A 17,165-nucleotide genomic window follows, 5' to 3' on the forward strand; every position below is an offset into this window, starting at 1 on the left:
AACAACACTCACACCAAGACAGCGGAACAGAAAGCTGTACAGAGGTCTCATGCATGCCAGATAATCTGTTATAAAGCAAAATACTGAAAAAATCATTTATAAGCAGTCACTTTAGAGAAAAAATTATTACTTTTGGGAAGATTACGCATGTAAGAGTCTACGTGCTCATCCATGTGCACAGAGCAAAAGACAGGGATAATGCAGCCACATAAACAAATACACAGCTGGTATTTTATAACAGCATCCATAAAGATCTGATTGCTCTTCTAATTGCTATAGTGACTTTTTTTTTGTCTCAAATTCAAATGGAATTCAACATGTTTCAATGAAATTCCTTATGCTTAAAGAAAAAAAAAAAAAGCTTCATGCACCCTGTAGCGTGTTTTGTCCTTACTGGTTCACAGAATCATAGAATATCTCTAGTTTGAAGGCACCCACATAAGGATAATTGAGCCTGGCTCCACGCAGGACCACCCAAAGTTCAGACCATATGTTGGATGGTAAAATGACTGATTGAACAGTGAAACACAAGAGAAATACGAAGACAATGCATGACCAGGGGAATACTTCTAAACAGATGAAACTCGTAACACTACAAATTATTTCAGAAGTGATGGGTTTAGGTAACTCAGGTAAAAGCACTTTTATTCTATGTGAACTTAAACACACAGAAATATTATTCGCTCTACAGTAGTTATTCCTCTAGGTAAACTGGCTTAACTGCTGATAAGTGGCTGGTTGGTTAGTTTGGAATGTAGGACTTGTTAGAAGGCTGTAGGACTCAGCCTTCAGACCCATCAGAGCCTTCTAATTCCTCTTTGTTACAGGATGGTGCAGAACGCCAAACCACATGAGATGTCACAAACAGCAGCAGAGGATGCTGAAGGAGCTCCCTGCCTTGAGATTCCTTACTCTTAGAAGAGCCACGCAGTTACTGTCTCCTATTCTTTGACAAACTACTTCAAGTCCCTTAAAAGCCAACAGAAAACACTCCAATGCATTATATTTAAGTTAAAATAGAGTATCTTGAGCCAGCTCTTGAAGACAGAGTATATAAGGCCTTCACAAACTTTGATGGTTGCTCAGCAACACCTCGTCATGCTACATCACACAATACATCTTCCTTGTTATTTCCCTGGCCAAAGGTCAAAAATCATCTTTCCAAGAGAATAAATAATGAAACTCCCAAATCCAGCTATCTCAGGAATAACCCAAACCTCTATCCAGGGAACCTTCCAAGCAGCAAGACACACTGCAACTTCTCAAGGATGCAAGTCTTCATTCTTTGTCATTACTGTATCATGACACAGGAGAGGCTGTGGATGCCCCATTCTTGCAGATGTTCAAGGCCAGGACAGACGGGGCCCTTTGACAACCTATCTAGTGCCTGACTTAGTGGTTGGCAGCCCTGCCCACAGTAGAGAGCTGGAACTGAATCACCTTTAAGGTCCCTTCCAACCTAAGCCATTCTACAATTCTAAGAAGCACAGCTTCACTGACATGTCAGATTTCTTAGCATAAATTCATCTTCTCCTGCAACGTATCTGAGAAACCATCAGTATGAGGTACCACTGCCTCACTTCTTCGTATCTTCCATATGCTACCATGCTCCTACAATTCATAAAAAGAGCCAAACCGATCAAGTTATAGACAGCAATGCTGGCAGCTGCAGTTATCTATTTTAATCTGATCAATTACTTCTTCCTTTTTATAAAATACTTTAACATTCATACGATTTTACTGCAGCTTGAAGTAAGGAAAATTGTCAGAAATCTTCCCTCTAGCAACTTTGCATGGAGCAATCCTGTTCTGCATGAAGACACCATTACTTGTCCTGCACTGAAAAGTCAGGATGTTCTCAGCTCCTAACATCAGATTTCATCACCTTCACATAGCATAGAGTCAAGCTTTGTTTACTGATTTTATTTACAGAAGCAATTTAAGATTTTCATAGAACCACAGAACATCAAGAATTGGAAGAGACCCAAATCATTAAGTCCAAATCCTAGCACCATACAGGACCACCCAAAACTCAAAGCCCACATCTGAGAGCATTCTCTGGGCTGAGCAGTCGAAGGGATCTCAGTCACACCTCATATGTCCCTCTCTCCAGACCCTTAACCATCTTCATAGCCCTCCACTGGATGCTCTCCAATAGTTTTACATCTTTCTTTCATTGTGGCACCCAAAACTGTACGCATTTTAATAGTCCAGAACAAGCAAAGCTATGCGATATCCCATCCTCCCAAGGATAGATTCAAGCCACTCCATGCAGAAAACTAGCCTTTTATTCTTGGTGGCCCAGTTTTACAGAACTATCAACATTACAACCATTTCTTGGAGTTGCCTTGGGCAGCCAGCCAAAGAAGGATGAAAACTAAGACTGAAATTATCAGTATGCACTACATCATTTATGTGGTTTCTCTGCTGAATATTGATCCATCTTCTCCTTACCTCATCTTCCCACCTTCCCATCCTACGTATCCCACATATCTGTCTTCCTCTCTGACTACACTCATAGAATCACTGAATTGGAAGGGATTCTTATGGGTCATATAATTCAACTCCCCTGCAGTGAACAGGAATACCTACAGCTACATCAGGTTACTCAGAGCCTGGTCCAGCATGACCTTGGATATCTGCAAGAACAGGGCATCCATCATCTCTCTGGGCAATGTGCTTCACTGCGTTTTGTTAGAAGTTTGCTCCTTAGAGGTCTCATGCTGGGCTGGGGACCGCAGACGAACACAAGAGGGACACAGGCTTTGGTTGGCATCAGAAGGAACAACACTTTTGTATGAAGGAATTAATGACAACTCTGCCTATCCGAGGTTTTTTTTAAGCCATCATGTATATAACTCACATGATGCTAGTACAGGAATATCATGGTAAAGAACTGGAATGTAAGGGGTGGGTTTTTCCTGTTTCTATGGTTATAAGCAATTTTAATGACCAACCTAAATAAAAAACCTGGAAAAGAGAGAAAGTAGGAAGGAGTGAGGTAGGCGTATAATTTTGATTGACAAGCCATAGCATAACTAGTTAAGACCTGTCAAATGTCTGCTTAAGATCACAAATCCTCACCACATTGTATGGCAGACAGAATTAGCCTAAACGCACAGCTTTACAAAAAATGTTTCCTACCCAGCAAGATCACAGTTCATGATTTCAGTTTCCCCTCACTGAGCATCTCATACAACAAATATTAAGGAAGTCAGAAGACAAAAAAAAAAAAAAAAACAACCATACCATTTTTACCATTTGTGAGATTTTCAAGTGCTACCATGCTATAACAGCCTAACTTCTTTTTCTGGCCCCAAAAAAAATGAACATAGAATTATAGAATGGCTTAGGTTAGAGGGGACCTTAAAGATAATCTAAAGATGGAGTTAAATCCAGCTGGTGACTGCCCACAAAAGGTGTTCTCAAGAGTCAGTAGTGGGGCCTGACCTGTTCAATATCTTCATTCATGATCTGAATGAGGACACAGAGTGTACTTTCAATAAGATTACAGATGACACCAAGTCGACAGGAAGTATCGATCTGCTTGGTGGTAGGAAGGCCCTACAGAGGGATCTGGACAGGTTGGATCAATGAGCTGAGGCCAATGGGATGAAGTTCAACAAGAACAAGTGCCAAGTCCTGCACTTTGGCCAAAACAACTCCAGGCAGCGCAACTATTGGAGCAGTGGCTCGAAGTATATGCAAAAAGATCTGGAGGTGTTATATGATAGCTGGCTGACCATGAGCCAGCAGTGTGCCCAGGTGGCCAAGAAGGCCTATGGCAACCTGGCTTGTATCAGAAGTAGTGATGCCAGTAAGAACAAAAGAATGAGATTTGAGGGAAAGTAAGGGCAGCCCTACAGATATTCACTGGTTATATATCAAGAGGGAAGAGCAATGGAGCGATAAACAGAAATGGAACATTGCAAAGTCAGAAGAAGTCATGAATGATTGTAGAATGAAACTAGGTATAAGGCAGCACATGAAAGGCTCCTGAATACGAAACCAGCTCATGTTTAATGATACTAAGATGCAACAAAGGACTGACGCAAAGAAGACACAAGACACCCATGAACAAAGCTAGAAATGTATTTTGTCTTTTATTTGCCCAACACTGTTGAGATGCAAGCAGGACACAGCGATTTTTAGAGTTATATATTCATTAGAGTGCTTTACAGATCACTACTTTTTAAGTTTCTATGTTTTCTTGTAATGTCTTAGAACACCCTGCTATTTTATTTTTAAAAAGGGGGAAAATAAGCAAATAGGATGGGGTTATGAAGAAGGGAAGTCAACAGCTCCTGAGATGCCTGCCAACAGGAACAGCGCTTAAACCATAAAGTTCTGGCAGAGAACACCCTCAAAATTTGATATTTAAAACTCTTATGGTGTTATGGAATATATATATATATTATGGAATATATAATTAAAGTAAAAGGACACAAGTGAACTATGAGATGATCAACAAAAACTTGTATCAAAGTCAAGAGAACGTTCCCATAAAGTCTCAGCCACCTGGTTCTTTCATGGTACATGACAGAAAAAAGAAATTTTCTTATATTTCCACTGAAGATCATCTCTTTTTAGGATCTACAACATACAATTTTTACAATTTCAGACAGCTAATAACTGAAACACACCACAAAGAAATTGCCTTGTTTACTGCCTTGCCTCCAATCCTAGAGAAATGTATTTATTGTGATACAAGTCAATGACCAACAACACCCAGTCTTCACAACAGAAGAACCACAGAATCATAAAGATTAGAAAAAATACCTACAATCATCTAATCCAACCATCAACTCATCATCACTACGCCCACTAAACCATGTCCTGAAGAGCCACATCTACACGTATCCAGGCACAATGACTCCACTGCTTCCCTGAGCATCCTGTTCCAATGCCTCAGCACCCTTCCAGAGAAGAAAGAATCCCAGTTCCCTCAGCCACTTCTCATACAACTGAACACAGTACTCGAGGTGTGGCCCCACCAGAGCCAAGTATGTAGGGATGATCCCTTCCCTGCTCCTGCTGGCATCACTACTTCTGATGACAGGATGCCATTGGTCTTCTTGGCCACCTGGGCACACTGCTGGCTCACGATCAGCTGGCCATCATCTAACACCCTCAGATCCCTTCTGCATCAATTTCCAGCCACTCTGCCCCAAGCCTGCAGCATTGCATGGGGTTGTTTTGACTAAAGTTCAGGACCCAGAACTTGGTTTTGCTGTAACTCATAAAATTAACCTCAGCCCCTTGATCCAGCCTGTCCAAACACCTCTGCGGGGCCTTCCTTCTCTTGTGCAGATCAACACTTATTCCCAGCTTGGTGTCACTTGCAAGCATACTGAGGCTGCACTCAATTCCTCAAACATCTACAAATTAGCATTCCTGGAGAACCACAGCATTTATTCCCCAGTAAGTGGACTAAACAGAGAGCTCAAATTCTTTTTCTGACTCATCATCTTAGTGGGACAGGTCTACTGAACTGTCCCTTACAACTTTCAGTTTGCAAGGGAATAAACTAAACCTGCATTAAATTTATACATTCTTTATTTATACCCTAAGCAAGCACAGTAGCATCCACATATTGACTCACATCTTGATAGCACTATCTATATAGGCATACAAAACCCAACAGAATTAGGCACTAATTAATCAATTTCAACTGAAAATTCTAGCTGAACTCTTCAGAAAACAACCAAGACCTCTCAAACATTAACTTCCATGTGCTATACAAGGTGGAAAACCAAGCTTCAGGTCACAGCCTCCCAGCACTTTGCTGGACATGTTGGCTTCACTCAAGTACGACCATACATCCCATCAAATCATCATGGGCTGCAAGTCCAACACACACCTAAGGACGCATTACTGAAGTCACAGAGAAATCATATGCAAGGGAAAAAAGGGATGTAGATTCAATCCTCCTAACCAATGGCTGTGGACACTGTGACACTCCACAGGCAAAAATACTTGGTCAGCTGTCCAAGAAAAATATAACAAATTGAACCCATAAACAGTGCACAAGCTGCTGGAGTTTAGGAAGCATTTCAGTAACACTCCCAGACACAGGGTTTGAATTTTTGGTGGTCAGGACTCTCTGATCGCTGTAGGTCCCTTCCAACTTGGGATATTCCATGTGTCTTTTGGCTACTGGTTCCAAAGCATGGAATAGCTGCCCTTGACCTCCTCCCTCATCACTCTGTCCACACATTCACACAGTATTTGCGTGACCTACCTCCAACACCACACACTGCTCAGCTATGAATATACTTATAATATACTTATGCTCAGGTATGAATATAGCTGAGCTTGGTTCAAATACAACCGAAGAAAAAGAAGAAATGGCACCTGGCTTGTGCTGATGGACACAGGATGAGCTTGGACAGTCATGGATTCAGAACCACAAAACCACTGTTTTAAAACTCCAAGTTTGCAGACATTACAGTTTCCTTTCCAGTAGTGTCACCATGAACACAGTAATCAGGAAGATAAAACAAAAATATATATGTTTTACCCAATATTCCTCACTGAGAGGTTTCACACAATCAATCTATCTATCAGAGAGTTAAAGACAGAAGTCAAAGCAGCACTTAAGCAGTTGGTTTAAGCTAATTTACTATCAGATAATACCTACAAATTTCACAATCCAATTCTGCAGCCATTGGAGCCAATTTTTCCCTGGAGAGCACCCAGGAATCACTAGCAAATGAAACACAACTGAATTTACTGCTTCTGCAACCTTGGAAATTCAAGTTACAGAGGTGACGTTACATTTTGTTTCGCCAGCACTGATCTATTACCTTTTTAAAGGTGCACATGTTTCACCCTGTTGGCTTCCAACACTGAATTCCTGGTCTTACTAAGATTCAGAATAAATGAGAGGAGTATGCCCTCTGGGTGAAATCCCTAGCTGCAATCTGTATTCAAAACACACTGCTCCGGAGCTTTGCGTGCATTGCCAAACTCGCCTTGAGGTTTGCTCTTGAGATGGCAATTTGCATATCAACGTTTTGCTGCAAAGATTACCCAATGTCCCTGCTATTATTTTAATACTCAGCTGTAGGCGGACCCTCAAGGAGTGCACAGAAGCACACACTAAAAATACCCGCCTTCTCCACCAGCTCCACACATGACCACAGCTAACACTGGCTCAGATGCAAAGCAAAAGAGCAGTGGTATCCCTTCACCTTTCGAGGACAGGCTTGGAAGAATCAACGTGCTCAATAAAACGTGCTGAAAACCAGAAAGCACCTCTGGAAGGAGGATGAATGCACCTGGCAGCTGGAGGAAGAGGACTGCAGGTGGAGTTGGTTTTGCAACAACAGAGAGCAGAAGATTCTTATCTGAGCACAGGACATACTTGGGAAAACAAATTGAGAGGTAATAAAGGAGAGCAGGCAAGGGAGGCATCACCGGGGATGTGAATTTAAGATGACTCTGAAGAGCGGAAAGGAAAGAAAGTCGTGCCCAGAATACAAGCAGTGCTGGTTGAACGTGAGCACTGCCTGATTCATGCCCCAAAAGGGAGCTCCTGGTCCCTGCTGGCAGCACTGCACTGATGAAAGCAGGCAAAAAAACAACAGTTGAAGGTTTTTCTATGCCCTCCTCCTGCTTGCCCAGCAAAGCCCAGGCTCAGAGGTAGTAATTATTTTTGGCAAGGCATAAACAGGTCTAGGCAATGAAACCGAACAACAGAGTTATTTACGAGATGCACATCAGAGCCCAGCTACCAAATGAGCAAGTCCAAGGTCACCCCTGTCTGTTTACAAGAGCAATTTTGCCAACTGGTGTGAAGACAACCAGAATCAGACAGGCCAGGAAGGTAAGGAATGGAAATGCACACAATATAATGCCAGAAAACCTGGCCTCAGTCAACCACATGGGCTGTAAGATGAGGTTCACCAAGCCCTTAAATGACAGTGAAGATCATCTGCCTTTGGACCACATGAGCAATGGAAGGACAGCACCTGAAGTAGGAGATATCAGAGCAACTTCATTTGCATGTAAAATAAGGATCAAACACATCCATCACCTTATCCTGAAAGCTACCAACTATTTCCAAGGAGCCAATTACCATCTCAACACATGAAGCACCAGAGGTTTCAAGAAGAAACTTGCTTTCAAAAACCATGGCTTTATACTCACTTTCACTCTTCTGCCAGCAGAGGAAAGCAGCAAAATCTGAGCCCTCCCACTCACAGGCAAGTTGCACCCCAAGAAATCAGCATGTCAAGTCAGAAATTAACCACCAAGGAAAAGGCAAAAGTTCCTTTTGTCTTACATGGGCAACAGGAATGGAAGAAGTCAAGAAGTGCAAGGAAACAGGAGTCAAGTGAGTCAAGGAGAGGCTGCTTTCTGCATCCCATCCTGGAGACATTCAAGGTCAGGCTGCATGGGGCTCTGAGCATCCTGATCTAGCTGTCCATGCCCATTTCATGGCAGGGGAGTTGGACCAGATAATCTTTAAAGATCTCTTCCAACATGAGCAGCTTTGTTTCCAAGCCTAGGATTATACTATATTCTTATCAAAAGAATAATTCTTATCAACACAACTGGACCGTGAGAGAAGTGCAAGCCTGTAACCTGGGAGCCCATGAGATACCTCTGTGCACGAAAGGAAACAAGCATGCACAAAGCAGGACAAATATATATCTCAGAATAATATGCAAAGCAAAGAAGTGAAAAAAGAAACAACTCTCCACGCACATAGAGGAGTATCTTTATAATTACACTGCCAGTATTACCATGAGGTGAAAAAAAAAAAAAAATTGAAATCTTTTCCATTGCTCGATGTTTGAGGCAAAGGAGAATAAATCCATCCACTCAAAGCTGTAGCGATGATAATCAGGGAGATATTACACTATCTATAAAGGGACTGTCAATCTGCTTTTTTGGATTCAATAGTGCATCTGTCACAGCATCCCACTTTACCGTAATCTCACAGCACTGTTTACACCACTCACTAAGATGCATTTCCAAAGGGACCAGTTTTGGCACTTTGCTAAGATAGAAAGCCATTAAATTTTTAGAAAAATGACCCATATCTAAGAAACTTTCCTGCTGTGTGTGGTCAATGCTTAAAATGTCTTTTCAAGGTGCACAGTTGCTCTCTAAAGCAAATATGTTCAAAAGCTTAGGATAGCATTTCCAGGACTTTGATGCCCACATTTGGCCACCTACTTGCATGTTCAGGCACTTGCAAGGAAGATAAAGGTCCATAGCACTGAGAAACTGAGCCACTGACATGCTGTGGCTTCAGCACAACTTTAAGTTATACAACTGTTTCGATCTTTTCCTAACTGATCATTAAAAAGAATGGTCTTAGTAAAAGAATGTAACCTTCTTCTGTTGCTAGGTATGCAAATAGCTTTACAACCTGTAAATGAGTCTGTACCTAAGAGAATGGTGAGTATTAGGAAATTGGGCACACATCCCTTGATCACAGGTAGGCTTATTCGATGTGGGCTGATCCTGACTGCACCAATCCACTGACCAGACCACATGGACTAATAGCATGGTGCTCCACTCCCAAGCAAAAAAAAAACAAAAAAAAACAACAAAAAAAACAAACAAAAAAAAAAAAAACAAAAAAAAACAAAAAAAAAACTGATACAGTATATTTACATGTGAGAAATATATATATTATTTAATTATCACAGAATCGTTGAGATTGGAAAAGACCTCTAAGACCATTTAGTCCAGCCTACCACCAATACTGCCCACTAAGTACTGCCTTAAGTACTACATCTACCCTCTACTTAAACACCTCCAGGGATGGTGACTCCACCACCAACTTGGGCAAACTGTTATATAACACTTTATATAATATTACATTTACTTATATATACATAATTTCTCTAATTCACTCTCTAAACATTTGCTCCTGTCAGTGCCTGCAGCAGGATGTTTGATGGGACTGATGTTGGGGTCTCATCACCAGCAACAGGCAGGTAAGAGATCTTCTGGCAATATATCAAGCAGACAGAAGACATCAAAACATTTGGGAAAGATGAATTGCACATCCGGCTCTTTAGTGTTATGGTGAAATGTTATAAATCAGGTATTTTAAAAGTTAAGAGGGTCTCAGGACTTTCTAGGAAGCATACAGTGTCACAAGGGAACATAAATCAATTGCTTTATGGTGAGTAGAAAGGCAAAGCTGAATAAAGGATTAGCTCTTGCTTCATTAGGCTTTGGAGTAAGAAACTCTTCACTGTGAAGATGGTGAGACATTGGAACAGGCTACCCAGAGAAGCCTAGGATGCTCCAACCTGGAGGTGCTCAGGTTGGATGGGGCTTTGGCCACCTGGTGTAGAGGGAAACGTCCTTCCCCATAACAGGGAATTGGAACAAGATCATGTTTAAGGTCCCTTCCGATCCAACCCATTCTATGACGCCATGAACAGCTGAAGATATCCAGGTTCCAACAGAAGGATGCAGCAAGATGGAAGATGTGAAAAGAAATAAAAACATAAACGCGTATCTAGATAAATCTACACCTTAATGCATAGCACTACTCTCATACAGTAACACAGGTATTTTCTTTTGCCACCTAGGAATATAAAGCACAATTCAGAGTTAATTTCAAGCTGTTGTAGCAATTAACATATTTTTCTTTAATGGTTTCTCATTAATAAAGATCCACAGCAAAAAGGCCTCAAGTTACATCAGGGGAGGCTTAGATTGGATATCAGGAAGAATTTCTTCATGGAGAAGGTTGCCAAGCACTGAGACAGATTGGCCAGTGAAATGATGCAGTCCCCATCCATAGGGGTATTTAAGAGATGCGTGAATGTAGCACTGACATGGTTTAGTAGTAGGACTTGTTAGATCAGGTTGATGGTTGGACTTAATCTTGAAGGTCTTGTCCAGTCCAGATGATTCTCTATTTGTAAACCAATGGAGGGATATAAAAAATCCCAGCTAGCAATGTTAGCAAACAGTCAGCATTACTCCCTCTCAACAAATTGAGCCCACACTTTGGGAATGGTATGCCCCAAGAAAAACAACACTAAAACTGCACAAACTCAACAGCTCACTGGCTGCAGGCCCCAGTGCCAGGCAGATGGAAGTGCAATAAATAGCAAATGAAGAAAATGAACCACGTACAGCAATTCAGCATAGTTCCTGCAGCCTTATCTCACCTTCCCATCACCAAGCTGATGCATAGCAGTGTTTCTCTTGCCATATAACTTAGAAAAATACAGAACATAACAAAACCTCCAGGATGGGATAAGGAGAGCCATGTTTGGTGGGTAGAGACGCTGCAAAGCATTTGGTAATAATTCAGCTTCAATGGACTTGCAGTTACGTACAGTTTGTTGTGGCCACTGCTCATATTGATAAAAAAAAGTCCTCTTTTTTTGCTGCCAATGTGTTTTCTGAACAAATTATACATGCTGAAAATTTCAATGCTGGTTATCTGCTGATGACTACACTCAAGGAGGGAATCTGAATGTTATGTGGCATTCTCTGAATAACACCAGGGAGGGAAAATTGCTCACTCACAGTGAAAATGCTTCATTTACAAAAAAAAGAAAAAAAAAAAAAAAGGCAGCTCTATCATCTCCAACCTCTAGCAATGGCACTCGCAACAGCTTTCCTACATACCAACACTTTCCCCCTCCATGAAAGTCTCAGATGATGCTTTGTACCCAACAGCCATCAAACTCTGCCCACGTTTTCCTCCCGCAAGTTTTACCCAAACTTGAAGCCACCATTGCACTGCTTGCAAACCTAGTGAGACAGTATCTTGTCTTCTCCAAATAGACACAAAAAACTGCTTTTTCTCCCAATTTGAAGGCACATGAGCACCAACAAATGCTGACTGTGGTAACAGTCATGAGTTGTCACATGTGAGTGGTAAATAAAAAGGAAAAAAAAAAAAAAAAAAGGAAAAAAAAGCATTCATGGCTTTATATATATACTCTACCACACAGCTCCTCAGCAAGTTGTTCAAATGTTTTCTTCCCAAAGCATCTATTAAAAAGTTTGGGAGTTCCCTCGTATCATACCTGAGACTCTTCTCATCTCACATGGCAAACAGAAGTCTATGTGAAATGGGTTAACCCAGACTGTTTCCTTTAAAATCTAAGATGAAGGGTTAGAAGTTCTTCACAACCTTTTGCTTGCCAACATTTGCAAGACAAGCAGTAAAATACAGCAGGATTCCTAAGCACGGCACGTGCTTCCAACCAGAGCTGTAGCATTCATTTCAGATATAGTTTTATGGGCACTCAACATCAAGCAACAGGCATGAGCATCCTTCATCTCTGCAACATCGCTTTGCCAGCATCAATGCAAATACGCAGCCAGGTTTGGGGTAAATGCATGAGTCTAAAAGTAGGCTGCAAAAAAGATGCAGTTTGAAGGGCTGGGGATGCTGCTGGAGGAGAAGCGTTGCAATCCTATGCTAGCAAGGATAAGAACTTAAATACACTGCAGTGCTTTGTTTTGTGAATCACGCTCACGTCTAAATATCTGGATGAAATTTGAGTGCCACTAGAGTCAAACACATCTGCTTTGGGAGACACCACAGACCACATGGAAGGACTCAGTCCTCTGTTCATCTATGGGTCGTATCCGTCCATCCATGGCACCCATTCAACCACAAGGTCTCAAGCACAGCATCAGACATGAACACAGAAGTCCCTGTTAGCAGCTTCATTCTGATGACTCCAACCCTATGCAAAACACATGCAAAGGCTCCTCCTGCCCTCAGGTGTCACAGATTTACACCGTTACTCATGCTGACAGCAACACCAGAAGACACACCAAAAGACAAGCAGAAGCCACCTGCCCACTCAATCTAGCTAAAGTGTAGAAAGGAAGACAAAAACAGCAAAAGTAAATTAGTTTTCTTAAAGTTCTTTCAATTTTCATAGAGCAGAATGCATTTATGGCACAGGCAGGGAATCAAAAGCCTTTATTTTTATCTTGACATTATTTACCCTTTCCCATTTGCTATTTAAATATCCCTGAACTCCCAGAAGAATCAGCAATTCAAAATACCATTTGATATATATTTATAAACGAGAGGAAGCACAGACTCATTCATTTACAGCTTGCCTCCTCTTTGCTTTTTTTGTTTTGTTTTGTTTTAATTAGATTTTAAGTGGTGTAATATCAATGTGCAAACTTCTGAAGATATGCAAGAATGACTTCTTGTCCCAGAACAGGCATCATAGGGAATCACAGAATCATTAAGGTTGAAAAAGACCACTAAAATCATCCAGTCCAACCATCAACCAATCCCACCATGCCACTGAACTATACCCCTTAGTGCCACATCTATATATTTCTTGAACACCTCCATGGACTGTAACTCCATCACCCATGGCTAGTGGGCATGGTGGCGACGGGTTGATGGTTAGACTGGATGATTTTAGTGGTCTTTTCCAACCTCAATGATTCTATGAGTATAGCCCTGTATCATTCACTCACTCAGCTTTCCACCCACAAATCTGGGCCATGAGCCAAGGACAGCACACAAATTTTGCTCTCAGCATCATTTGCAGTCCTCTGAGCAAAGTAAAGGCCAACACTAGGAAGGTGCCAAGCACACAAATTTCCAACGTTAATCCTCAGGGCATCCCTGCAATCACAAAATAAGGTGCTTCAGCAACTTATCCTCATCCAAGAGGAGGATGTCCAAACCAAGGTCTCTACCACCCTTCATCAGGAACACGGGAGGCTCAGGTTGGGTATAAGGAAAAAGATATTCACCAGAGGTGGTGGTGGTGGGCATGGAACATGCTCCCCAAAGCAGTGGACACAGCCCAAGGCTGCTGAATTACAAATAGCATTTGGACAACACTCTCAGACATGGGGTTTGAATTTTGAGTGGTCCTCTTTGGAACAAGTAATTGAGCTCAGTGATTCTTGAGAGTCCCTTCGAATTTGGGATATTCTATATTTCTGTGACTATACAATACTATAAAATGAAAGGCAAAAGCTCCACGACCAAAAAGTTTCTCCAAGCTCCTGCTTTCCCACTCATTTTGTATACAAGTCAAGAGAAAGCAGGCAGGGAGATGTAACTGAGAAGCCAGGATTGCAGAGGATGCACAATTACATTTACACTTGAGCTGAGTGTCTCCCACATCCTGTAAAGCCATATTAGTGGTGGCTGTGCTTTTTATTTTCAATTGCATCAACAGACACAAGCAAAACAGCAAGGGATGGAGCAGTGGATGTTATTTCCTGCTTGCTTGATGCCTGGAGAACGGGAACCAGTGCGTCATCAGCACCCTGGGAATAGCCAGAGACCAAGCTGGAGGTGAGTGGAAGGAGTTTTTTTTTACACTAAGAATAGTGAGACACTGGAACAGGTTGCCCAGAGATGTGGTGGATGGCCCATGCCTGGAGACATTCAAGGTCAGGCTGGACAGAGCTCTGAGCAACTTGATGTAGCTGTAGGTGTCCCTGTTCCCACTGCAGGGAAGAGATGACCTTTAGGGGTCCCTTCCAACTCAAACAATTCTATGATTCTGTTAGATGAATAAAGGAGACCATGCAACACCAATACCCCAATTCTATGCAACCCTACATTTCTACCCAACTTGATAAGCAAAATCTTGGGACTCCAACCCCACAGTGCACACATGCCATCTCTGAGTTTGCAAACATGGAAGCACTTGTATGGGAGCACAGAACACACGATGACACGGCCTGAGCTGCAAACGTCACAATGCATTTAGAAAACAAACAGACCAAGCTTTTCCAGTGTACTTTCCATGCACTTAAGGCAGAAGAAAAACACAATTCCAGGTTGCAAAGCCTTCTGCTTTTTTGATATGCACACAAAGACACTGAAACACAGTTTCCCAAATGCAGTCCCATGTAACTACGACTAAATTTGTCTTCATACAGCTTAAAGTACAAACACAGCAACAGAAAAGGTTCAGCTGGCCAAGGACTACTGCAGAAACAGTGCTTTCTCTGCTCAATGAGATTATTATTCCTCTACCTGCATTTTCCCAAAGACATTTGTTTACAAGTTTGAGAATGACATTTCCATCCTAGCAGCTGATTCACAGCAACATGGGCTGTGAGAAAGCAAAGAACACCCATGCCCAGAGGCTTCCTAAGATGCACTGGGTTTGCACGTGCCTTGGAGCCTTGCACCAGCTGAACCCACTGCAGCCACTGAAGCATTCATGTCCCTCTTGGCATATATCCCTAAGCAAGGCCAGTCTTGTCCTCAAGTTGCTCAGAAATGCACAAACCCTATGCAAAACCAACAAGTCTCTAGTTTGCATGAGCATACCCTGTGGAAGGGTCAGCTCTTCTAGAGCTTGCAAACATATGCTACACATCCTACTTTGCATATGTATGCCCCATGCAAGGCATGCTCTGTGCAAGACAGGGCTGTGCAACGCCCCATGCAAGCCTCCAGCGCAATGCCAGCCATGCTTTCATCTTGCAAACACCCAAACTCCATGCCACAGATACTACTTTGTATATGCACGCCCCTGTGGAAGTCGCAGACCTTATTTTCAACATGCAAACCCCACAGCTCCTCACAGTTCACAAGCACTATAGAAATAAACTGTGCAAGGCCAATAAGTCTCTAGCTTGCACGTGCAAGCCCTCTGCAAGGCCAGCCCTGCTCCAATGATGCAAACTCTGCACAACAGGCCCCACTTTGTACATGCACACCTCCACCCATACAAGGCCAGTCTTCCTCCTAGCGTGCAAACGCGAACATAAATCCTGTGCACGGCCAATAGGTCTTTAGCTTGCACATGCATGCCCTGTGCAAGGCCAGCCCCGCTCCCAGCCTGCAAACACACAAACGCTTCACAACAGAATCTACTCTGCACATGCACGCCCCGTGCAACGCCAACCACAGATCCTGCCGTGCACGTGCAAAAGCTAAGCCAGAGACCTCACCTTGTGCATGCACGCTCCATGCAACGCCGGCCTTGCTCCCAAGCTACGAACACACTCCCAAACCCCGTGCAAGGCCAACAACAGCCTATAATTACACATGCACGCCCCGTGCAAGGCCAGCCCCGCTCGCAAACACACACCCCTGTGCAACGTGTGTCCCCACGCTGCACATCCCTCAACCCGGCACGTCCTTACGTTATCCCCCCCCACATCCCCCGCTGCCATCCCGGGGTCGCGCACACCCCCGGGGTGTGGAGGGGGCGGGGACAGCCCCGCCGCCGCGCGTGCCCCTTACCTGCCACCGCGCGCCCGCGCCGTGCCGCCGGCACCCAAACATCACGTGATCGCGGGGCGCGGGGCCCCTCCCTGACCACGTGCTCGCCTCCGCCCACCGGAGTCCGCCGCCGGCCCTCCCATAGCGCCTCAGGTGCCGCAGAGGACTGCAACTCCCAGCGGGCAACGCGAGACGGCGCCACGCCTCCTTTCCCCTGAGTGGCCAATCAGAATGGAGCGTGGCAAGCAGTTCTCGCTGTCCCGCCCCCCGTGCCTCGGTGCTTCCCGCCCTCTCTCCCCTCAGCATTGCGCTTGCAGCCTGTGCTTTCTCTCAGCTACAAGTTGGCTTCGTTCTGTCACCGTCCTCTTCTTTTCCACATTCTCCCAGCGTTCCTCCCGTGATTAAATAGGGCTTCCCCTGCAGCCTCCCGTCCTGCTGCTCTCCCTTTTTGCCTCAATTCCTCGATATCCCTATCCTCTGCTGTGCTCTGTTGCACCTTCACCATTACAGTGTGCCACCTGGGCACACTGCTGGCTCATATTCAGCCGACTGTCCATCAGGCAGCTTTACAGCCACTCCTCTCCAAGCCTGTAGTTTTTGTGACCAAAATGCAGGACCCAACACTTGGCCCTACTGAAACTCACGCAGTTTGCCTTGGCCCATCAATCCAGTCTATCCAGTCCCTCTGTAGTGCCTTTCTCCCAGTTGGCCCAGAAAATAGCTCCAGCTCACACTGTACCTGCAAGGAATTGCTTTTTATTTGCTAAGCGACAGCAGCTTTACTTAAGTGAGCTGGAAATGGTTGGCTTTGTAAAAGGAGTTATGAAGCAAGGATTTTCTTGATAAGGCCTTTAAATGACAATTCATTTTTACAGGGGGTTTACAAGCTAGCTGCCTTTTCACAAATGTAATTCTGTACCAACAGCCTTGCCAAAAAAAGTTTTAAAAGGGTTGAGGGGCCACCTAAGCTTCCATAAACTTAAGGGTTTTA

The 17,165-nt window shown here is 43.4% G+C and overlaps 1 protein-coding gene across 11 annotated transcripts in view; it reads right to left on the reverse strand.

Moving 5' to 3' along the window:
• TSNARE1 (t-SNARE domain containing 1) overlaps nt 1-16,343 on the reverse strand; it is a 469,319-nt gene extending 452,976 nt beyond the window's left edge. For 8 of the 11 annotated variants that reach the window (XM_085221765.1, XM_085221753.1, XM_085221755.1 and 5 more), the window contains exon 1: nt 16,196-16,343. The gene's annotated coding sequence lies outside the window, so the exon portion shown is untranslated. Of the gene's footprint in view, nt 1-16,040; nt 16,088-16,195 lie in introns of those variants that run through there. The other 3 variants (XM_085221758.1, XM_085221754.1, XM_085221757.1) reach the window with 3 other exon arrangements.
• Between the last annotated feature and the right edge of the window lie 822 nt (nt 16,344-17,165).

This window comes from Meleagris gallopavo, chromosome 3 (genome assembly GCF_905368555.1).
Source record: "Meleagris gallopavo chromosome 3, MGAL_WU_HG_1.1, whole genome shotgun sequence".
NCBI lineage: Eukaryota > Metazoa > Chordata > Aves > Galliformes > Phasianidae > Meleagris > Meleagris gallopavo.